General features: G+C 42.1%; 1 protein-coding gene across 4 annotated transcripts in view; it reads left to right on the top strand.

The window, feature by feature from the left end:
* Positions 1–19,443, top strand: part of Rnf157 (ring finger protein 157) — a 69,459-nt gene that overhangs the window by 19,540 nt on the left and 30,476 nt on the right. The window lies entirely within an intron of this gene.

Raw genomic sequence — 19,443 nt, 5'->3', positions numbered from 1 at the left:
CAGTTTTCTACTCCCCACGAAGACTCACCAGTCAGAAGACTTCTAGCCACTTTGATTTCAAGAGTGAGAAATCCTAGGGTCCAAGAGATGAACACTGGTAGCAGCCAGCATTTAGGAAGTACACACTGTGTTTGAGGCAGTGTTCCTAGTGTGGTTTTGTTTTGTTTTGGCACTGGGGACTGAACACCAGGGGTACTTAACCACTGAACCATACCCCCAGCACTTTATTTTTATTTTGAGACAGGTCTTGCTAAGTTGCTCAGGATGGCCTTGAACTTGCAATCCTCCTGCTTTAGCTTCTCTAGTTGTATGCCACCATGCCTGTCTGTTCCTAGTGTTGGATACACAATTTTTTCTCAAAGTTGTATAACTAGGTTTGCCCCAAATCCACAGTCTTTCCACTGCCGCAGAATATTCTGCCTTTCTCAAGAAACCTCCAGCTTAGTAGGGCAGACAAAACATAAATAGGAAGAGTAGATAAGTGATGAGTACTGTAGGAATTGAGAAATGGAGAAAGAGAACAGCTAGGGCAGATTGCTCGGTGGTGTGTGAGGACATTGGACAGATGGGGGGAGTTGAGTGGGGCTTTGAAGAATGGCTGCTTGACCAGGTGAGTGGGAAAGGAGTGACACAGAGTACAAGTGTGAAAGCATTCATGGATTTGTAGGATCAACAAATATTTACTGAGCAATTACTGTGTTAGGATCTTGGTACTTGGGATTGAACCCAAGACTTTACACGTGCTAGGCAAGTGCCCTACCAGTGAGCTGCATCCCCAGCCAGTGGTCTGTTCTGCCTTGGAACAAATAAGGAAGCTAGTCTGGCCTGATGGCAAAACATGATTGAAAAGGTAGGTACGGACTCTGTTACCTTGAGAGGTTTTCACCCTCTCCTGTGGGACATGGGGAGTGTTTAAGACTTTTTGGCAGGTAAGTGACCTGGTGATGGTCTTCCAATTTGGGCTTTAATTACAAATTGTTTTTGTCATTGTTGGTTTTCTTTCTACTTGGGTTGACTTCTCTTCTAATTTAGTCTGGCAGTACTCTTCAAAATACCAAGTCCCTTCTGCTTCAAATCAAAGTTATGCCAACTAATACTGATCCAATGTATGCTTTGATTTTGCTGCTGCTTTCTTAGCAATTAGAATAGGAAGAACTTTCTTTTTTTCTGATAGAGCCAGATAAGGATTTTTTCTCACTTACAGGATTCTGTTCATGCTTAGAAAATGGCTCTTCCTTGGGCTGGGAGTGTAACACAGTGGTGGAGCACTTGTCTAGCATGTGCGAAGCTCTGGGTTTGATCCTCAGCACCACACAAAAAGTATATAAATAAAATAAAGGTATTGTGTCTATCTACAACTAAAGATTGAAAGAAAGAAAAGGGCTCTTTCTTATATGGATTGACCTCTTCATCTGTTTCTTTCTTTCCTCTGATGTCAGAATAGATTATATTTTTTAATATTTATTTTTTAGTTATAGGTGGACACAGTATCTTTATTTTATATTTATGTGGTGCTGAGGATTGAACCCAGTGCCCCACGCATGCTAGGCAAGCGCTCTACCAGCCTAGATTATATGTTTTAAAAGGATTTTTTTTGCTTCTAGGTGATTCTAAAATATGCAAGTGCTTTGTTGGGTTCATTTTGAGGTTTATGCTGACTGGCACATGTGCCTGAAGTGAGTCACCTGCTTACACCTCTGAGGAGGCCTGAGCTCTGCCTGAATTACTAGGGAGTAGACTTGATGTTAAGTTTGAGGCTTTTTTCTAAGGGAGTATTGACATTGGTGTTTTTCTTGTTGTTTTAGTTAGTAATCATTAAGTATGCTTAATGCTCTATGGAGCAAATTTTTGAAAAAACATACTATAATTTCACACTAGGAAATAAAATCAAAGTAAATTCAAATAGCTATTCAGAAATATACAGAATAATGTAGTATGCTTCTCTTTTCTTTCCCTACATGTTATTTAATAATAACAATGGCTAACATTTATTGAACACTTCCTAATTTGCCAGACCTGGTTGTCCTAAGCACTTCTTATGTGTTACTTCATTATGTCCTCACAGCTAGTGAGGACGGTCCTTACTGAGAGGTGAAGAACTTGAGGCACAGAGAATTTTAATGAAGATTACCAAACCAGGTGTGATGGCACATGCCTGTGACCTCAGTGACTTGGGAGGCAAGACAGGAGGATCACACGTTCAAGGCCATTTTGGGCAATTTAGTTTAGTTTCAGTCTCAAAAAATAAAAAGGACTGGGGCTGTAGCTCAGTAGTAGAGTATCCCTGATTTAATACCCATTAGCAAAGAAAAACAAACAAAAAGATCACCAAGCCTGTAAGAGCTGAGCCAGGATGTAAACCTAGCAGCCTGGCTCTGGAGACTGAGCCGCTCGGTCGTTTCTGTAAGAAGGTCCAGTGTTTGGGGGATCTCTGCCCATATCTTGTCTGTGAGTCCCTTTGTGTTGATCAGCTTGTGAGATTGGGTAGAGATCTAAAAGTAGAACGGTGGATTGACATGCTCTCCTGGAGCATCCCCGCGAGGGTGCCCATGTGGTGTGTAATTCCATCTGCCAGCTGACCTCTGGGTTTTGCCATGACTGCTCTTCCCACTCGGTTAGGGAGCAGCCTAGAGACCTGAGGATTGACGGGAAGTCTTATTGCTGAAGAGCTGACTTCCACTGTCCAGTGGCAGAGCTGGGTGTCAGCAGCAAGCATCAGGTTGCACAGCAGAGAAGACAGCCTTTCAAAGTCATCCTGAGCACGTCACGAGTGGCTCCTCTTTCCAGAGAAAATGAGAAATATGTTAAAATGAATTGTCATATTGAAGTATAAACGCCTGGGCTGAGGTTGTGGCTCAGTGGTACAGCATTTGTCTCACATGCGTGGAGCACTGGGTTGTATCATCAGCACCACATAAATAAATAAAATAAAGGTATTGTGTCCATCTACAACTAAAACAATTTTTTAAAACATATATATATGTGCCTTAGACTTCCAGGTTCCTGGGATTTGTGGTATTTCCTGTCATTTCCAAATAGGGAGACTAAAATCGTGTCATTTGACTGAGCTATCACTTGGTCTGTTTCTGTTTGCTTATTTGTTGTTGTTGTTGGTGGTGGTGGTGGTGATGATGCTAGGAATCAAACTCAGGACCTTTGTATATTTGTTTTGTTTGTAGTACTAAGAATTGAACCCAGGGTGTTCTCCACTGAGCTACATCCCTAGCACTTTTTATTTTTTTTTAATTTTGAGATTGGATCTCATTAAGTTGCTCAGGCTGACTTCAAACTTGCCATTTTCCTGCCTCAGCCTCACAAGTAGTTGGGATGACACAAACCTGCACCACAGCACCTCACTAAATCTGTAGTTTTTACTGGAGCGCTGTGGCTCTATCACTTAGAATAACCTGTCAAAGCAAATTTATTATCAAGTCTTAAGGATCAGATTTAAAGAAATTAGAGAGTATGTGTATGCAGAGAGACAGTTGAAGAGAGTGAGAATCAAAATTTCAAGTTTTATTTATATCTTGCCATTAAACTCTCTGTAACCTTGGCAAGTTTATCACCCAGGCTCTCAAATTACCCACTTGCAAAATGGGGTTGATTATGACTCTGGAGGAATGCTGTGCTCAGAAGGTGCCTTGGGATTACTGGATGAAAAGCAGCCTGGGGCAGTGACACCTACAGTTGCCAACCTTTGGACTCAGTTGTGGGTGGAGGGAGTGCACACTGGGTTTTTGTTTGCTTGTTTTTTTTTGTTGTTGTTGTTGGTGGTGGTGCTAGGAATCAAACTCAGGACCTGTGTGTGCTATGGAAGTGCTCTACCACGGAGTTCCACTCCCTCCGTATGCTGGGTTTTCAGTGCTGTCTTTTTTTCTTTTTTCCCTCAGTATTGGGGATTTAACAGAGGGTTGCTTGACCACTGAGCCACATCCCCTGAAGTGCTGTCTTAGTTGGTGACTGGAACTTCTGAAGGTCTTTCATTCTGGTCCCTGCATGCTGGAACTAAGGCCTCTGGGAATCAGTAATAAAATGCTAATTAAAGACTGTTCCATTCCTGCCTCAGTGCAGGGATTGCCGCTTTGCCCCCTTATTGAGTTACATCTTGTTTTGTTGACATAATCACTGAAACTCTGAGTTATTTGGAGCTTTAGTGACTTTGGATTGTCAAAGTGTGAAGCAGTGTCTTAATTCTACCTGCCATTGTAGCTAGGAGTTCACACTTTTCCTTTCATGTCAAGGGAAGCCCTTGACTTGTGGTCTCCCTCCCAGCAGCTCATGCCATCCTGGGTGCTCCATGCCATCCTGGGTGCTCCTCACCATCCTAGGTGCTCCATGCCATCCTGGGTGCTCCTCTGCTGGCCACTGGTGTGCTCCCTCCCCACACCCTGCTGCAGACATGGAGGGCTGAGGGCACTGGTAAGAACCCAGATACACATGGTGTGCTTTTCTCCTGTCTGCAAAAGGAATACCAAAAAGCTGCACTAAATCCAGTTTCTGTAAATAGACCACTTGTATTTATGTGTGCACGAAGAAAAAGGGATTGTTTTGGTTTTTCAGTGCTGGCATGGAACCCTATGTCCCTGCACATGCTAGGCAAGTGCTCTACCTCTGAGCTCAAGAGCAATCTTTTGTGTGTGTGTTACCGGAACTTGAACCCAAGGGACATTGTACCACTGAGCTACATCCCCAGTCCTTTTAACTTTTTTTTTTTTTTAATTTTGAGACAGGATCTCTCAGGTTGCTCAGGTGACTTTGAACTTGTGATCCCAGCCGCTGGAGCTGCTGGGATCACAGGTGTGACTACACACCCCTCATTTTGCCCTTCTTCTTATTATTTTTTTTAAGGTTTTTTTTTTTTTGATAGATCTTTATTTTGTTTATTTATATGTGGTGCTGAGAATCAAACCCAGTCCCTCACACGTGCCAGCCAAATGTGCTACTGCTGAGCCACAATCCCAGCCCCCATCTTGCCCTTCTTTCTCTGACAGTGGAGAAGGTCACAATCACAGGCAGCTTTGCCACTGATTAGCTTTGAGCATCAATTTCCTCAGTTACAAAGTACCTTTCTTGCAGGAATATTTTAAGAACTCAAAAATTGATAACTATTATGATCTAATTAATGTTTTAGAAAGTTAACTCTAAAAATTACCTCACAGTATAGAGAATGAATAAAAAAGACAGGAAATAAAGAGACCAGTTAGGAAGTAATTTATTTTAGCGAAAGAAGAAAAGACTTGACAGGCCTGAACTCCTGGGTAACAGCATTGGCCTGGCCTGGGTCAGACTGGGGAGTGGGGCAGTGTGCCTTGAGGGAAGGGCGTGGTGGGTGAGCCCCGTGAGGATTCCCTCTGGGAGGCACCATCCAGCCCTAGCCGGCTTGTTTCCTCTGGAGATCCTTTGTGCCCTGACCTGGGCGCCAGCTTCTGGGGCTCACAGTCCAAGAACCCTGAGGCTGCCTGCCCTGTGGCCTGAAGCCCTGGCTGGTCGGTGGCTCCTTCCTTTGCGGTTGGTGGGGGAGAGACTGTCTTTTCTGCTTCCTCCTTCCTGTGTAGGCAGGCTGCAGTTGTTTCTGGCACGTGCTTTGGCAATATTGAGTAGAGTTTTGCTGTGCACCCCCTTTGGCCCAGCTGTTTTACTTCTCTGAGTCTCTTCTACAGAAATACTTTAAAGAGTATGAAGTAATTCCTATTTACAATATGTATTGTGGCATTACTTGTAGTAGTGAAAAACTACAAGATATCTATATGACCATTATAGAGGAAAGGTCAAGAAATTATAATGCATCCATGTTATGAACCAAAATGAGGTGGGTCCATGTCCCTTGAGATAAAGTGTGCCCATAACATCATTTACTGAGAAAAGCAAGTTGTAGTGTATGATGAAGAATCTGATTCCGTTTCTTATAAAATAACAATATATGAATATATGTGCATTTATTTATATACAGAGAGATTTATATTTATAGTTACATAAAAATACATGCAAGAATAGTGCATTTTAAACTGTTATAGCAGGAATATGGAGCATCTCAGGGAGCGGGTATTTGCTTTTTTTATTATCTTTTTTTGGTCGTAGATGGACACAATGCCTTTATTTTATTTATTTTCATGAAGTGCTGAGGATTGAACCCAGTGCTTTGCCTGAGCCCGGCAATCACTCACCACTGAGCCCAGCCCCAGCCCCAGCCCGGTTATTTCCTTCTTAAGTTCACATTCTTCAGTGTTATTCAAATTTTTTCCAGTAAGCATGTTTTTATTTTTAAATAAAAGCATTTCAATTTTCTTTAAAAATAGAGATGGGGTATTTCTGAATGGAGGAAGGAAATAGGTCTAAGAGAATATGAGAAGTAGGAAAATTAAGGAAGTTCACAAAGTAATAGTTTTAATTTTTTAGTGATCTACAGGAAAGGTGGGGTCTGCTGAGTCAGGTTGGGTACATACCAGGAAGTTGTTTGGGGACTTGTGGAAAATGAGGTAAGCCAGGAAAAGGAGAGGGGCCTGGAGCTTCATCTTGGCACTGAGGCTCACTGGTCCGCCTTTAGAAACCCTGGATTCAGTATGGATGTGATTTGCTTTTAACCACCAGAAAGTAAGAGGAAACCCAGCCTAGAGAAGAACTGAGCTAGGGGATAAATTCACACTTTGTAAATGGCTTAGAGCTTTACAGAGAATGTCACTGGGACTTTTTTAAAATAGCATTCTTGACCTGGCATAGTAATGTACGCTGGTAATCCCCGTTACTTGGGAGGCTGAGGCAGGAGGATCATAAGTTTGAGGCTAACCTCAGCAGCTTAGTGAGACCCTATCCCAAAATAAAGAATAAAAAGGCCTGGGGATAAAGCTCAGTGGAACAGCACCCCTGGGTTCAGTCCCTGATACCAAAATAATAGCTTCATTGAGAGACTCTTCTTGGGTTTTTCATAGTAGAGTTACCATCTTTCCCTTGGTAGTTAAGTATCTTAGAGAAAGATACTTTGAAACTTTTGCCTGGATTTTTTTTTTTTTTTAAATGCATGAAAACAAGTTTCGCCTTTGTTTCTTTAGCCAAAAATGCTGAGGGGGCTAAGGCTGGTGAAGTAGGACTTGCATGTATTTGAGAAGTTGGACAGTGGTCATGATTTTACCTGACTGGTATAGAGACTTCAGGGTTTACTCTTGTGGATTAAAGTGATAGAAAGGGGTTGCATTGTAATCTGAATTTATGAAAGGAAGCAAGTTCTGGGGATGATTGGAGAGCAGGGTGTTTTTAGTAGCTGTAAACCTAGTTGGGTTCCTTCTTCTGTGTAAAAACTTCAAAACCAATTTTAATTATAAACAGTGTACTCACAGGAAGAAGAGAATGGGAGGAGGAAATAGCTTGTTTTGTTGTTGGGTTTTGTTTTATTTTGTGGTGCTGGATATTGAACATGGGGACTGTGGCATGCTAGGCAAATACTCTGCCACTGAGCGACACCACCAGTCTTTGTCGTTCTTAATTTGGCTTCTGCGGTAGCTGAGAAGATCGTTTTCTTTCGTAATCATTAGACTGTGCCTACTTTTGATCTTTTCCCCTCACTGTTATCAAATTGATTATCTTATTCATCCATTCATGTAACATTCTGTTGAACACCTCTGGGCCCCAAGCTACTGTCAGATACCAGAGATACAAAAAAGATAAAATGCAGTTCCTGCCACAAGGAGCTTATCCTAAAACTAGGAACAGTGAACACCCTGGAGGAGCCCTGCCTGCGCAGAGGCACCAAGACCCAACCAGGCGAGACTCTGCTGTCCCAGAGGACCCATGGCCTGGGTGCAGGGCCCAATGGGTAGGAAGTGACAAGGCTGTCCTGCCAGGCATGCACAAGGGCCAGGTACACCCTTCTGTGAGTTCTGTTTTGCCACAGGTCACTGGCAGGACAGAGCATCTTAGCTTAAGAAATATTAAGTACTAGATCAACTTAATAAATATTGCTCCACAAACTCAATCAAAAAGCACTTGGGTGCTCAGTGGTAGAGCGCTTGCCTAGCACATGTGAGGCCCTGGGTTCAAACCTCAGTACCACATAAAAATGAAATAAAGATATTGTGCCCACCTACAACTAAAAAATAAATATTAAAAAAAAAAAAAACACTTGGTGGCCTGTGTTTTTCAGTTATTCTGTGAGTATTAATTTTGCTAGTCTCCCCTTAAGTCTGTGAGGCAAGTCCTGGAATTCTAGCCAGTCACCATGGGGCATGTGCTGTACTGTGCCGAGGATCTAGTGTTCACGTATTCATTCTACCAGGACCTGCCTCTGCCTTCCACCTGCGCAGGAGCAATTCCTTGGGATGGTACAAAGATGACTCCCTCCAACATAGATTTGTCCCTCCAGTTATCATCTCAAAGAGTAGATCTCAGACACACACACACACACACACATACACACACACACACCTGTGATGCAAAGGGAGAAGTGAAAAATAAGTGTGGATCTGGGCTTACAGAAGTGTGCAGAAAGGAACTTGGTAAGTTCCACTGACTTGAAAAATGCCTCTATCTGCTTGAACTTTTGATTTTGTTTAATGCACAGAGAACTGCTGTGGTATTCATCAGTTGAACTCTAAAGCATCTGGGTTGTAGGAATTTCCTCGAAATTTCTTTGAAACATACTGAAACCCAGGGTACACTCTCACCTCTGTTTCCTGTTGTCATCGTACGCCCCATCTTACGGGAAACTATACTTAGTGGTGTTGCATTTCAAAGAAAAATTTGGTTAACTTTTTCAGTTTGTAAAGAAAAACACAGTGGCCTTAAATTTTAATGAAACAGTTCTACCAAAGTCTGTAAAAGCCAAGACTTGCAGGTCAGATAGCATAAGAACCAGCTACATCAAGAGCATCCCCGAGTGGCACACTTGCTCATTGCCTGACATCATCTCACCAGGCCTTGATCAAGTAAAACAGTAGCTCTAACTACTGCAGGAAGCAACCAGACCTGCTTATCTTTAGCAGGTAGCACTGATAAACGTGTGAAGGTGTGCTGAAGGTCGGTATGGTTACACTGTAGAGAGTATCCTGAGCCACATTTTCCACTTGCTGAAATTTTTAGTGCTGATAACATGGGAGGTTTAGGTTCTCTAATACATATGTTAAAATATTTTTAAGAGAGGGAGAGCAAGCAATCAACCTAGGCATTCAATAGAAGTAACATGCCAGCACGCAGCACTCTCAGCTGACAGGGCTGTCACACCCTGTGGCAGGTAAAGCAGGTAAGCCGCTGTCTCCCAGTCCTGACCACCTCTGTGCTGGTCTCTGATGCCCGCTGGCCGTCCCTCTTCTTCAGGGCTGGCCACTTCCCTCAGTCTACCTATGCCCATCACCCCGGTCCCAGCAAGGCCTCCTGCCTGGGCAGAGGCTGGGATTGTTGCCTCCTCCAGCGGGGTGTGTGCATGTGTGTGCTTGTGCCCACCCCCACAAATACTGAAGCAGCCGGTTGACCCTGCCAGAAGTCAGTCCCAGCTAAAGAGGACCCCAGCCCTTCCCCTTCATCCCCTTCCCCTTTGTCCTCTTGTAACTTTTGAATTCTGGAGCTGACTTCTCTTTATACACTATTAACCCAGCATAACAGAACCTTGGTAAGAATGGCCAGGCTCAGCGCTACAAGCTCAGAACCTGGACTGCTGACCATCTTGCTTGTTTAAATCTGAAATCTGTCATGTTTTAGTCTCAGAAAGCTTATAGCTAAGGATAAGGTGCCTATTTATTCTCAATGAACTAAAATCACTCTGATAAGACCTGAAAGATGATCATAAGTCCAGAGACTTTTTTTTTTGTACTGGATTGAACCCAGTGGTATTCAACACTGAGCCACATCCCCAGCCCTTTCTATTTTTTATTTTGAGACAGGGTCTTGCTAAATTGCCCAGGCTGGCCTCAAACTTGTGATCTTCCTACCTCAGCCTCCCAAGTCTCTGGGATTGCAAGGGTGTGTCCAGGGTGTTAGTGGAAATCAGTAACAATAGGCAGAACCATAAAGAGAAGGTTGCTGAGAATGGGAGACGTTGAAGGATGGGGCTCAAGGAGTAGAGATTCACAAGGACAGCATGAGGGACGGCATAGGTGACAGGCACAGAGAGATGCAGAGCTCAGGAAGGAGGCTGTGGGAGGGATAAGGTAGAACACAGGATGAGGGGAAAGCCAGTGCCCTGATGGTCCTCGCAGCTGCGCGCCAAACATGATATCTTGTGGGTGTTTGCATTTTGTCTCTGAGTCTCACTGTCTTCAATCCAACAATTCTAGGCACTGGATTTTTGTATATACCGTATTTAAATGAACTTTAAACTTACAAGCCAAAAAAATCAGTTCAATTGTTTCATCTAATCGCAGCTACCCACTGCTGGTGAGGGGTGATTGAAGAATCATCAGAGCTTTCAGAACTTTTAGAAGCTTAGCAGGACAAAATGGAGCCCCTGCCACCTTGTAAATTAGCACAGAATGAATTTTTCCTTCAGGGTTTCCACAGGTCTTTGTAGTAATAACATAGAAATTAAAACTATCAAGTCATATGCTGTGGCTTTTTATTTTATACAATTTGTTCTAATTAAATAAGGCTTCCATATTTTAGGATGATGTATGGACAAAAATAAAATGTTTCTAGGGTTACTGATTGAGTTGAGGGTTTCTTCCTAAGGTCATATCTGCAAATCTATAGTGTCCAAAGTCCAATCTCTGAATTCTGTATGATTGGCTAATAAACTATTTCTGTATTTCATATTACACTCTTTATCTCAAGCCAGAGCTGAGATTTATAACCTAGTAGACTTCAGAGAAGATTTTCCTTCCAGGAACAAGGGAAAGAAATTTGACAACTCCTGTAATTAATCCTGGATCTTACATAGATGGTTTTAGAGACAGTATATTTCATTAGGACATACAATGACAGCTTGGAGGTTTTCAACTTGAAGACCAGTTTATAGGTTTATTTGTTTTTATGGAACCTGAGATTGAACCCAGGGCCTCATGCATGCCAGACAAGCTCTCTACCACTGAGCTACATCTCCAGCCCCAGCTTTTACTTTTTGTGTTTGTAATGGGAGGTGGGGAAGATTTTGGTCCTCTTGCCCTTGTCAGTAATTGGGCAAGAGGAAATACCTCTGTTTATATATATATATCTGTTATATATATATATATATATATATATATATATATATATATATATATATATATAAATACCTCTGTTTATATATATATATATATATATATTATTTTTTTTTTTTTAAGTGTAGATGGACACAACACAATGCCTTTATTTTTATGTGGTGCTGAGCATCAAACCTGGGTCCCGCCCGTGCTAGGCGAGTGCTCTATCGCTGAGCCACAATCCCAGCCCACCTCTGTTTTAAAATACCTGGAAAACCAACATTGGAGGCATTAGAACATTCTAATGCTTGTTTTTTGGGGGGTGAGGAATTTTATATACATATATATTTATGATGTCATGTATTTTTAAATATCTGTTTCAGCTGATACTGGTGCCTGCCTCTCCAAACAACGTTTAAAAGCAGTATCAGGCATCTCAATATCTCTTGCTTGAAAGTTGATTCTTATTTGTGAACTGGGCTAGAGAAAGGGCTGGTCTGAAAGGGATGGTTCTGATCATTTGTCATTATTTGTCAGTTGCTGCAGGGAAGAGATGGCCATGGGGCTTTACTGAAAGCTCTGCTCTTCCCATTACCTGCATCTGAGATGAGCTGGTCCTTCTCCTCTGAAAGCAGGTGTCTTCAGGAGCATAGTGTGATTTCTGAAGCACACTGTGGCGGTTGGAGGTGTGAAAAGGGGAGCCATCCTGCCACAGGGCCTAGAAGGCAAGTAGGTTTCATTTGTCACCTAAGTAGCGCACAAGCTGTATACTTGTGCTTGGTGTCAGAGTGGTGCTGAGCGTCTCAGTAATCCCAAGCCATGAGTTGAGACCCAGACCCTAAGAAGAGAGAGAAAATGGGTCTGTGATGGTCACTAGCCAAGATCTGTATAGTTTTATGATGTATGTTTTGCTCTGAGGTAGATTGTTGGCACTCTTGTCCTATTAGGGTGAACAAAGAGAATTGCTTGATTGGGCAATTGCTTAAGGTAATTACTTAAATATTTTGGAAAAGGTCAACATTAAGTGTGATGTCACATAGCCATGACATTGCTCTTGTCTACTTCCTGCCAGGAGACCTTGCAAAATATTTGAGAGACTATAAATAGACAGCTTTCCTGGATGGATTTCTTTGATAGCCAAGTCTGAATACAAAGCGTATTTGTGTTCAAGGTCATCTTGTGACACCCTCTTGGTGTCTCTTTCACGTCTTTGACTTGGGTGAAAAGAATGTCTTACATCTTCTCAGCTTTATGCTTACCAGTCCCACTGAACTGTGATTGACTTCCCACCAGGACAGAAAATGAGTGCCAAAGGGATTGCTTCAGCTAATACACAGACCATGTCATTCTGGTCCACCTCAGGCTCCTCAGACTGTCTCAGTGCTGCAGCTGGCTGAACAGGCAAATTTGTACTCAGTTCACAGCTTTCAAGCAGAGACTCACTGGTCTGCCCTGACACAGACCTGAGAAAATGTTCTAAACATCACCAGTCTAAAAATAGCCACTGGTAAGCTCTGGACACACTAATATGGTGAGAGAGGAGAAGTAGAGGGAACAGAGCAGTAACCAAGCATCAAATAGGAATGAAACAGTATTTAAATGTAAAAACCCTAAAAACTATTTTTAAAAGAGTGTAAGTAACCAAGTGTGGTGGTGCATGCCTTCAATCCCAGTGTCTCGGGACGCTGAGGCAGAAGATTGGGAGTTCAAAGCCAGCCTCAGCAACTTGGTAAGGCCCTAAGCAACTTAACGAGACCCTGTTTCTAAATAAAATATGAAAAAGGGGATGTGTCTCAGTGGTTAAATGCCTCTGGGTTCAATCCCTGGTACAAAAAAAAAAAAAAAGAAGAAGAAAGAAAGAAAGGTGTATGTAGTGCCATAATGAGTTATTATTATGCCCTTTGATGTTGATTTTCATAGTAACCATTATTTAATTTTTTGGCACAAAATATTACATTATTTCTAGAGTTACCCATCATGCTAATTTTTTAATATTTATTTTTTAGTTTTTAGATGAACACAATATCTTTATTTTGTTTCTATGTGGTGCTGAGAAACGAACTCAGTGCCTCACACATGCTAGGCAAGCGCGCTACCACTTGAGCTACATCCCCAGCCCCCGTGCTAATTATTTTTAATAATGCTGCCCAGTGCATGAAATGAATACTTTCTACTTTAATTACAAGTTGTCTAAAATGATTTTCTTTCCCTTTGGGAGCAGATTTTGGGCATTTTATTCTTTTATTTTAGCCTAAGTAAAGAATGAATGAATGAATGAATGGCAGAGAAGGGAAAGTTCTTCCTGTAGAATCACAATTACAGGAAAGATGGAAATAGAAAGTCACCAGTAGACAAACACCTCATTAATCATTGTTATAGGCAAGAATTGTCAATGAATGATAAATTCACTTGTGCCCAGTTGGCCCAAGTATGCTGATGAACTGGGCATGGTGGTACATTTCTGTAATCTTAGCAACTCTGGAGGCTGAGGCAGGAGGATCACAAGTCTGGTGCCACTTTGGCAAACAACAATTATAACCACAATTTAAAAGGGCTGGGATGTAGTGGTTGAATGCCCCTGGGTTTGATCCCCAGTACCGCAAAAAATACAAAAATACAAGTATGCTAATAAATATTTGCATAGTCTCAAAATTTCTTCCTATAAGACACTTATTAATTATAGAATGCAAAATACTAAGTTTCTGGACCTCACCATCTTAACCAGGTGGTCAAAGTTCCTGGAATGGTGAAGAAAGCACCCTTCTGTGGGATTCTTGCCAAACATGCGTGAGCTGGTCTATTGTGTGAGAACATCAGGGAAATCTAGAATGAGAGAGATTCCACAAAACAGCTGTTCAACATATCAAGATTATTTCAAACAAACAAAGTAAAACTGTCACTGACTGGAAGAGACCGGAAAAAGACATGGCAATTAATGCATTGTGCAGATTTATTAAACAAGAAGTTTGGAAGTTGATTGGAAAAGATCACCTTAAGAAGATAAAGAGAGAGCTTTTAATATTTCAGCCTCCCAGGTGGCTGGGACTACAAATGTACACCAAAATTAGTACTAGCACATTGTTATTGTTGTTGTTTTAATTTTTTGTAGTTATAGATGGACAGAATACCTTTATTTGTATATTTTTATGTGGTGCTGAGGATCGAACCCAGTGCCTCACACATGCTAGGCAAGCGCTCTACCACTGAGCCACAACCCCAGCCCCAAAATTATGTACTTTTTAAGAAGATTTTTATTGGCAATGGAGAACAGTACGCTTATATCTTATGCAACATGAGAATATTTTCTTTTTTTAATTATCTTTTTAGTTGTAGGTGGACGTGATACCTTTATTTTATTTATATGGTGCTGAGGATGGAACCCAGGGCCTCACATATGTGAGACGAGTGTTCTATCACTGAGCCCCTGCCCCAGCCTATGAGCATATTTTCTGTGACCAAAATGTGAGTACAAATTTAGGGATAGCTTATCAAGATATGTGAAATCAGTGCAGTAAAAATCTTGAGAACATATGGTTGACATTTCCATACACACATTTGTTCAGTGTGTGCCTCATCTGCACTCCTCCCTTCAGAGGGTTCAGACTGGCAGTTCCATCTTTGGACACCAGATGGCGCTCTGCCAGTGGGAGGGAGGTGCTACTTAAAATGAAGTAGGATCTCCAGGATAGATGGCCAGAGGAGCTGGCTTAGCAGACACAGCCTGATGGGCAGACCCCGGAGGCTCACTTGACCAAGTCTTCTGGTTGAGCCAGGACTATGCTTCTAAGGTATTTGGGGTAATGAAATACCCCAAATGCCTTAGAAGGTATCTCACAGGCAGAAGGATTTTGTCATGCTGTTCTTTAAGAAAGACTTTCTCTGTGTAGAACTCAGATGCTCCTGTTAAAATTTTTAAAAAGTGTGGCAAGAGCTGTGCTTCTGTGTGCAGTGCTGTCTAAGTGTGAGGATGTAGTCAGGAGCTTTGACGAGCTTCCAGAGCCCGAACAGCAAGTGGCATTGTGCAGTGATGACACAACTTACGCACTCCCTGCACCCTCCTCAGGTTCCTAGGGTGGGGTGGCCAAGGCAGCCTGCAGATGTTTCCTGCAGAACTCAGGTGGCTGCAGGAGTCAGAGCAAGACTATTGCAGTCAGACACACCTGGATTGAGATCATGGTTCTGCTGCTCATTAGCCCTGAGGCCTTGGACAATTACACAGATCTTTGGATTCTGCTTCTTTACCTGCAAAATGGCCAACTTTCTCCTATGTCTTTCTGCAGCTGGTGGGATATCTCTTCATGTTAAGAGCAAAGTAAGAGTGTATCTTGCCAGGTACAGTTGCACCTGTAATCCTAGCAGCTCAGGAGGCTGAAGCAGGAGGATCACAAGTTCAAAGTCAGCCTCAGCAATTTAGCGAGGCCCTAAGTAACTCAATGAAACCCTGCTTATAAATAAAATATTAAAAAGGGTTGAGGATGTAGCTCACTGGTTAAGCACCCCAGGTTCAATCCCTGGTACAAAAAGAAAAAAAAAAAAAAGAGTATATCTGCCATAAGACTTCATGGCAGATGTGGTTGTACGATAATGTGGAAATGAATGTCCTTAATGCCATTGTACCATGTGCTTGAAAATAATGAGATGGTGGATTTCATGTTTTGTGTGTTTACTATGATTTAAAGTAAGATAAGGCATAGCAAGGAACTTCAGAGTGATTCCTGGCACTTCATGGCTGCTCAGTTAAATGTTTCCTCATGTTCATTCTTTTTTTTTGTAGCATGTGCAAGTTACTCAAATTTTACCCCATTAAGAGGGTTTTCATTTGCTGGAATTTTCTGGTTAAATGAATAGATTAGGGGCATCTGGGTCTCACTTCTCTGTTACCTATAAGGTTTGGCTCACAAATTCCTGAAGAGACTAAATTTCATTATTTTTTCATTAATCTTTTTTTAATATTTTTTAGTTATAGATGGATGCAATATCTTTATTTTGTTTATTTATTTCTATGTGGTGCTGAGGATTGAACCCAGTGCCTCACATGTGCGAGACAGGCACTCTGCCACTGAGCCCCAGCCCCAGCCCCTCATTAATCTTAATATGAAACCTGTTTTCATTATGAAAAACCTCATTTAGGGATTCTTTTTTTTTTAATATTTATTTATTTATTATTTTTAGTTCTCGGCGGACACAACATCTTTGTTGGTATGTGGTGCTGAGGATCAAACCCGGGCCGCACGCATGCCAGGCGAGCGCGCTACCGCTTGAGCCACATCCCCAGCCCTCATTTAGGGATTCTTCAAAAGTCTGTTAAGAGTTTACTTATTCTGGGTGTGGTGGTGCATGCCTATAATCCCAGCAACTTGGGAGGCTGAGGCAAGAGGGTGGAAAGTTTAAGAATAGCCTGGACTACTTAGCAAGACCCCGTCTTGAAATAAGAAATAAAAAGGACTGGGGCCAGGTGCTGTGGCACACATCTATAATCCCAGTGGCTCAGGAGGCTGAGACAGGAGGATCATGAGTTCAAAGCCAGCCTCAGCAATGGCAAGGCGCTAAGCAACTCAGTGAGACCCTGTCTCTAAATAAAATACAAAATAGGGCTATAGATGTGGCTTGGTGGTCGAGTGCTCCTGAGTTCAATCCCCAGAACAACCTCCCACCCCTTCCAAAAAAAAAAAAAGGAAAGTAATCGCAGCCCTGGACGTAGATTGAGGAGAGCATTACTTCAGGAATGTTCTGGACTTAGATGGGTTCTGAGCTTCGACCTCCTCAGTCCCAAGAAGACAGCGTCGGCTTCCTTTTACCCTTACGTGCTAGTGTAAGAATGGAGCCTCTGGGTTTCAGTGGAAGTAGGATGCTTCTTTTGCCGTAAGTATAGCAAAAGAACAATGGTGTATGTGTTAAGGGAATATTGGAGACAAGCAAAAAAGCTTCACCAGCTGTTTTTGTTTGTTTGGTGCTGTGCTTGGAACCCCGGCCTCCTGCATGCCATGCAAGGTCTCTAGCACTGAGCTGCACCCCAACCCTGGTCAATTTTAAAATGAAGATGACTGAGAAGCAAAGAGAATAATGGTGGCTTGAAATGGAAGAGAAGAAGGGGAGATGACTTTAATAGCAGAAAAACATTTCCTTCGGTTCACCTCTGATTTTTCTCTACTCTGTCAAATTCCATTTATCCTTCAAGACCCCAGTTTAGAGCCAGGAGCAGTGGTGCATACTTGCAATTCCAGAGACCGGGAGGCTGATGCGGAGGATCCCCAGCTTGAGGCCAGCCTCAACAACTAGCAAAAACCTGTCTCAAAAAAAAAAAAAAAAAGGGCTGGTGATATAGCCTAGTGGTAGAATGTCCCTGGGTTCAAGCTCCAATACTGCCCCCCCCCTAAAAAAAAAAAAAGTCCAAATCAAATACCATCTCCTCCAAGATGCCTTCCAGGATATCTGGCCAGAGAGATTGCTTCCTTAGTTTTTGCCTCTTCTGTAACATTTCTCAGATACTGCCGTTCCTCATGTAGCTGTATCATCTGCCTTTGAATGAAACTTCTAGAAAGCTCTTAACCTTTTCCGCTTTGAGTCTCTCCTTACAGTTTATACTGATGTCATGTGTAAATGAAAGGCCTCCAAAGCTTAGCAGCTGGTAGTAGGAGCCCATGGACAAGATGAGGTTCTCCTGAGCAGGTTTCCATCTATTTCCTTGTATGTCTGTATGGGGGAGCTCAACTGTAGGGATGGATTGATTAGCAGTCAGTCCTGTTGACCCCTGTCCTTGGATAACTTGTGTTTCCTTGCCGTAATTATCATCAAATGAGTGAAGTGGAGGGTGAGAGAACTGGGGCCTTTCTTTCATTTCTTTTTCTTTTTAGGGGGCACAGAGGAAAAAGAGTGAAGAATAAGAGAAAGACCCATCTTTTTTTTTTCTAACTCAGATAGGATTTATGGATAACTCCTAAGTACCTGCACAAATGAAGTGATTAACTTTGCTACTCCAGAAAAAAATTTTAATCCTGAAGTCATTTATTTTGGCTTTAGAATAGACTAGCATTTGTGTCAGATTTTCCTGCCTAATTACTTTTTGCTTAAGCTTATTTTAAAATTGTTTTAAATTCCTTCAGTATGACAGCCTGGGAAGTGGGGGTGGAGAAACAGCCCCAGTGGGATCTGGACCAGAATTCCCATTTTCCTACTTCAAAGCCTCTTGTTGCCCTGCTCAGAGGAGTCAGCTCTGTGTGGAACAATTTGGCAAAATGTTCTTTAAAGCCTTAAAAGTATGCTTACTCTTTGATCCAGTAATTCCACTTCTAGGAATTTGTCCCAAGGAAATAATCACACAAACACACAGAGTGTGGGGACAAGGATGTTCACCACAGCATCCATATCAGCAAAGAAGTCGGAGCAGCTTCAGACGCTGAGTGCTATGGGTGATGGATAAAATGCCACTCTCCCTGTGTCGCACAACTGCATACTCAGAGAGAGGCACGCCTGCACCGCACACTCAGAGAGGCAGGCAGGCCTGCGCCTCGTGAAGCAGTCCTGATGTGGGGTGGGGGTTGGGGGCGAGGCCTTAGGGAAACACGTGCTGGTGTTACTAAGTGGAGAAATGATAACTGGTTTCCACTTTTATGTTTTTTCAAGTTTTCTGGTCGAATATGTAATGTTTTGTCATTAGAAAAAGCAACTGTCATCTTTTAAAGAATGCATGTTTAATGTGTCAATGAAAAAGTTAAAAAAAAAAATTCTATATAATGCCCACAGAGTGGACAATCAATGCAAATAATTTAGATCGGATGTGGTTGGGGTTTTTTGTTTTCTGTTTTCTGTACTGGGGATTGAACTTGAGGTCTCACACTTGCTAGGCAAATGCTCTACTACTGAGCTAACTTAAGGATCACATTCATGCATATGAATTATCAGCAATTACACTGAATACATAAAGTCACATGTGCCTTAGTTAAATTATGTTTCCAAAGGAAAAACTCCATTCAGTTGATGTCTGTAAAGGCACAATTAGATTATAACCTAGGTATCCTGTTTTCTGATCCCAGCACTGTGGAGATAGACTCTTCTTGAGCTAGGAGAACCACAGTTTTGCAAAGCCACAATGACCAGTAGGTTTTCTCTAAATTACAGTCGTGTGCTGCAAAATGATATTACAGTCAAGGAAGGATCAAATATACAATGGTCATCTCATAAGATTGTATTACCTGATGATATCCTCACAATCTTAGCTTGTACAAGTTCACCCTGATGTTCCTAGGAAGACAAATTCGCTAGGAATGTGTTTCTCAGAGTGCATTCCTATCATTAAGTGATACATGAGTAAAAAAAACCTGTGTTATCCAAACCCCTTTATAGG

Source organism: Marmota flaviventris, chromosome 17 (genome assembly GCF_047511675.1).
Source record: "Marmota flaviventris isolate mMarFla1 chromosome 17, mMarFla1.hap1, whole genome shotgun sequence".
NCBI lineage: Eukaryota > Metazoa > Chordata > Mammalia > Rodentia > Sciuridae > Marmota > Marmota flaviventris.
Note: the sequence above shows the minus strand (reverse complement) of the source record. Positions and strands in the feature narration are given on the sequence as shown.